The sequence below is a fragment of the Triticum aestivum genome, chromosome 7B, assembly GCF_018294505.1.
Source record: "Triticum aestivum cultivar Chinese Spring chromosome 7B, IWGSC CS RefSeq v2.1, whole genome shotgun sequence".
In the NCBI taxonomy this organism is placed as follows: Eukaryota; Viridiplantae; Streptophyta; class Magnoliopsida; order Poales; family Poaceae; genus Triticum; species Triticum aestivum.
The window spans coordinates 119,749,260-119,754,766 of NC_057813.1; positions in this window are offsets into that span (position 1 = coordinate 119,749,260).

Consider the following 5,507-nt stretch of genomic DNA (forward strand, 5'->3'; position numbering starts at 1 on the left):
AAGGGATTTCATTTTTTTGAACTTATTTGAACTCCATAGTTTTTCTGTGTTCAAACTGCACCATCAAAGCCATATCATCAATTTACGACCGTTTCTGACTTCATTTGTTATTTTTCATGCATTTACTGATTATTTTAAGCTATTAGACCATTAAATTGAAAACATTTGAAATGAACTCTGAAAAGGTTTCAAGTTGGCATGGTATCATCATTTCACCCACATAGCATGTGAAAGAAAGTACAGAGGCTTACGAGAAAAACTGGATGCACTTCGTGTACAAAACAGACAATCTCCTTCGAAGTATCAGAGTTTCATACGGAAACTCGTCTGTTACCAAGGGATTTCATTTTTTTGAACTTATTTGAACTCCATAGTTTTTCTATGTTCAAAATGCACCATTCAAAGCCACATCATCAATTTACAACCGTTTCCGACTTCATTTGTTATTTTTCATGCATTTACTGATTATTTTGAGCTATAAGACCATGAAATTGAAAAGCATTTGAAATGAAGTCTGAAAAGGTTCCAAGTTGGCATGGTATCATCATTTCACCCACATAGCATGTGCAAGAAAGTACAAAGGCTTACGGCAAAAACTGGATGCACTTCGTGTACAAAACAGTTAATCTCCTTCGAAGTATGAGGGTTTCATACGGAAACTCGTCTGTTACAAAGGGATTTCAATTTTTTGAACTTATTTGAACTCCATAGTATTTCTGTGTTCAAAATGCACCATTCAAAGCCATATCATCAATTTACAACCCTTTCCGACTTCATTTGTTATTTTTCACGCATTTACCGATTATTTTGAGCTATAAGACCATGAAATTGAAAAGCATTTGAAATGAACTCTGAAAATGTTCCAAGTTGGCATGGTATCATCATTTCACCCACATAGCATGTGAATGAAAGTACAGAGGCTTACGGCAAAAACTGGATGCACTTCATGTACAAAACAGACAATCTCCTTTGAGGTATCAGGGTTTCATACGGAAACTCGTCTGTTACAAAGGGATTTCATTTTTTTGAACTTATATGAACTCCATAATTTTTCTGTGTTCAAAATGCACCATTCAAAGCCGCATCATCAATTTACAACCCTTTCCGACTTCATTTGTTATTTTTCATGCATTTACTTATTATTTTGAGCTATAAGACCATGAAATTGAAAAGCATTTGAAATGAACTCTAAAAAGGTTCCAAGTTGGCATGGTATCATTATTTCACCCATATAGCATGTGCAAGAAAGTACAGAAGCTTACGTCAAAAACTGGATGCACTTCGTGTACAAAACAGACAATCTCCTTTGAAGTATCAGGGTTTCATATGGAAGCTCGTGTGTTACAAAGGGATTTCATTTTTTTGAACTTATTTGAACTCCATAGTTTCTCTGTGTTCAAAATGCACCATTCAAAGCCACATCATCAATTTAGAACCCTTTCCGACATCATTTGTTATTTTTCATGCATTTACTGATTATTTTGGCTATAAGACCATGAAATTGAAAAGCATTTGAAATGAACTCTGAAAATGTTCTAAGTTGGCATGGTATCATCATTTCACACACATAGCATGTGCAAGAAAGTACGGAGGCTTACGACAAAAACTGGATGCACTTCGTGTAAAAAACAAACAATCTCCTTCGAAGTATCAGGGTTTCATACGAAAACTCGTCCGTTACCAAGGGATTTCATTTTTTGAATTTATTTGAACTGCATAGTTTTTCTATGTTGAAAATGCACCATTCAAAGCCACATCATCAATTTACAACCCTTTTCGACTTCATTTGTTATTTTTCATGCATTTACTGATTATTTTGAGCTATAAGACCATGAAATTGAAAAGCATTTGAAATGAACTCTGAAAAGGTTCCAAGTTGGCATGGTATCATCATTTCACCCACATAGCAAGTGCAAGAAAGTACAGCGGCTTACGGCAAAAACTTGATGAACTTCGTGTACAAAACACACAATCTCCTTCGAAGTATCGAGGTTTTATACGGAAACTCGTCTGTTACAAAGGGATTTCATTTTTTTTAACTTATTTGAACTCCATAGTTTTTCTGTGTTCAAACTGCACTATTCAAAGCCATATCATCAATTTACAACCGTTTTCGACTTCATTTGTTATTTTTCATGCATTTACTTATTATTTTAAGCTATTAGACCATTAATTTGAAAAACATTTGAAATGAACTCTGAAAAGGTTTCAAGTTGGCATGGTATCATCATGTGACGCCCCCGATTCAATCGTACACTAATCATGCACGCAAATGTGTACGATCAAGATCAGGGACTCACGGGAAGATATCACAACACAACTCTACAAATAAAATAAGTCATACAAGCATCATAATACAAGCCAGGGGCCTCGAGGGCTCAAATACAAGTGCTCGATCATAGACGAGTCAGCGGAAGCAACAATATCTGAGTACAAACATAAGTTAAACAAGTTTGCCTTAAGAAGGCTAGCACAAACTGGGATACAGATCGAAAGAGGCGCAGGCCTCCTGCCTGGGATCCTCCTAACTACTCCTGGTCGTCGTCGTCAGCCTGCACGTAGTAGTAGGCACCTTCAATGTAGTAGTCGTCGTCGACGCTGGCTCCTGGCTCCTGGACTCCAGCATCTGGTTGCGACAACCAGAAAGAAAGGAAAGGGGAAAAAGGGGGGAGAAAGCAACCGTGAGTACTCATCCAAAGTACTCGCAAGCAAGGAACTACACTACATATGCATGGGTATATGTGTAAGGAGGCCATATCAGTGGACTGAACTGCAGAATGCCAGAATAAGAGGGGGATAGCTAATCCTGTCGAAGACTACGCTTCTGGTAGCCTCCGTCTTGCAGCATGTAGAAGAGAGTAGATTGAAGTCCTCCAAGTAGCCTCTCCAAGTAGCATATCCAGGTAGCATCTCCAAGCGCATCTCCAGTCGCATCGCATAGCATAATCCTACCCGGCGATCCTCTCCTCGTCGCCCTGTAGAAAAGCGAATCACCGGGTTGTCTGTGGAACTTGGAAGGGTGTGTTTTATTAAGTATCCGGTTCTAGTTGTCATAAGGTCAAGGTACAACTCCAAGTCGTCCTGTTAGCGAAGATCACAGCTATTCGAATAGATTAACTTCCCTGCAGGGGTGCACCACATAACCCAACACGCTTGATCCCATTTGGCCGGACACACTTTCCTGGGTCATGCCCGGCCGCGGAAGATCAACACGTCGCAGCCCCACCTAGGCAAAACAGAGAGGCCAGCACGCCGGTCTAAACCTAAGCGCACAGGGGTCTGGGCCCATCGCCCATAGCACACCTGCACGTTGCGTGGGCGGCCGGAAGCAGAACTAGCCCCCTTAATACAAGAGTAGGCTTACGTTCCAATCCGGCGCGCGCCGCTCCGTCGCTGACGTCTGAAGTGCTTCGGCTGATACCACGACATCGGGATACCCATAACTACTCCCGCGTATATGGTTAGTGCGTATAGGCTCGTAGCCAACTCAGATCAAATACCAAGATCTCGTTAAGCGTGTTAAGTATCCGCGAACGCCGAACAGGGCCAGGCCCACCTCTCTCCTAGGTGGTCTCAACCTGCCCTGTCGCTCCGCCACAAAGTAACCGTCGGGGACCGTTGGGAACCCAGGCCCACCTCTACCGGGATGGAGCCACCTGTCCTTTCAGCCCCCAACTCCGAACAGTATCACAGGTAATGTAACAGTGTAAAGTATATAGTATATGCCCGTGATCACCTCCCGAAGTGATCACAGCCCAGTAGTATAGCATGGCAGACGGACAAGAGTGTAGGGTCACTGATGGAACACTAGCATCCTATACTAAGCATTTAGGATTGCGGGTAAGGTATCAATGACTGTAGCAGCAATGACAAGCTATGCATCAGAATAGGATTAACGGAAAGCAGTAACATGCTACACTACTCTAATGCAAGCAGTATAGAGAAGAGTAGGCGATATCTGGTGATCAAATGGGGGGCTTGCCTGGTCGCTCTGGCAAGAAGGACGAGTCACCAACACCGTAGTCGAACTGGGCGTAGCCGGCAGTCTCGGGGTCTATCGGAAAGAAGTAACAGAGAGGGAACACAATAAATAATAGAACAATCAAAGCATCACAAAGCGTAACAAGACAATACGCGGGGTTTGGTGTGCCCTAACACGGTAGTAAGTGATACCGACGAAGGGGGGAAACATCCGGGAAAGTATTCCCGGAGTTTCGCGTTTTCGGACAGATGAATCGGAGGGGGAAAGTTGCGTGTTTGCTATGCTAGGGATGTGTGGCGGACGAACGGGCTGCGTATTCGGATTCGTCTCTTCGTTCTGAACAACTTTCATGCTGAAAATAATTTAATCCGAGTTACGGATTAAATGATATGATTTTCTAAAGTTTTTATGAATTTCTGGAATTTAATTAATTATTTAAATTAATTCGAAAATGGATTTATGACATCAGCATGATGTCATGCTGACATCAGCAGTCAACGGGGTTGACTGGTCAACCTGACATGTGGGTCCAATGGGACCCACCTGTCATACACTGTTAAGTTAATTAGGGTTAGGTTAAACTAATTATTGCTTAGTTAGACTAACAGGTTAATTAGATTAATTAAGTTGGATTAATTAACTTAATTAACTTACTAATTAATTAATTAATTTTTTTAATTCATTTTTATTTTATTTACTATGATTGTTTTTTTTATTCCTTTTTTTTTAAAACCGTTCTGGGGCGGGGCCCTTTGTCATAGGCCCATAGGGCCTTAACGGGCACGGGCACGCGGGCGCTGGGTATACGAGCGTAACCCGGTTGGCCTCGGGCGCCGGCCGGTGCGGCCAAGGGGCACCGGGCGCGGCCACGGGGAGCAGGGGCACAGCAGCGCGCCGAAGTCGAGCTCCGGCGGCTGAGGTCCGGGCGGAGTAGAGGGGGCCGCGGCGAGTAGATGCAGCGGGGCACAGCGAGTGGTCCAGGGGCTCCGGCGACAGGCGCGTGAGGAGGCGCGCGCGTGGGGGCAAGCACCGGCGGCCAACGGTGCAGCGCGTGGTGGTGCGCTGAGCGCAGCGGGCAGGACCACGGCGCGGCCAACGATGGCTACAGGGCGTGGTGAGCACGGTGGTCGGCGAGCAACAATAGAGGGGACCGCGGCAAAAATTACAGGACAGAGGGAGAGATGGGGGAGGGCGAGGCCCTCACCGGCGATGTAGAGACCAAGGGGGGGCGGCGAGGCTCGAGGTGGCCTTTGGGGAGGAGGACGGGGACGATGTGCGGCGACGAGGAGGCAGTCCGGCGAAGACGCTTCCGGCGAGGGGCGTTCCGAGCGACGGCGATGGGATCCAAGGGCGACGGTGTCGGGGAGCCGGCCGACGACGGTGCTCGGGACGACGATGGGGTTTGATCCGGGCGGCGGCGAGGGGCGCAGGGGGGCCGACGCGGTGGCGTCTGGTGGCGGCGGGGACAGGCGACGCCGGCGAGGCGTGTGGCGGCGATGGCAGGGGTCGGGGTGGTTCGGTCCCG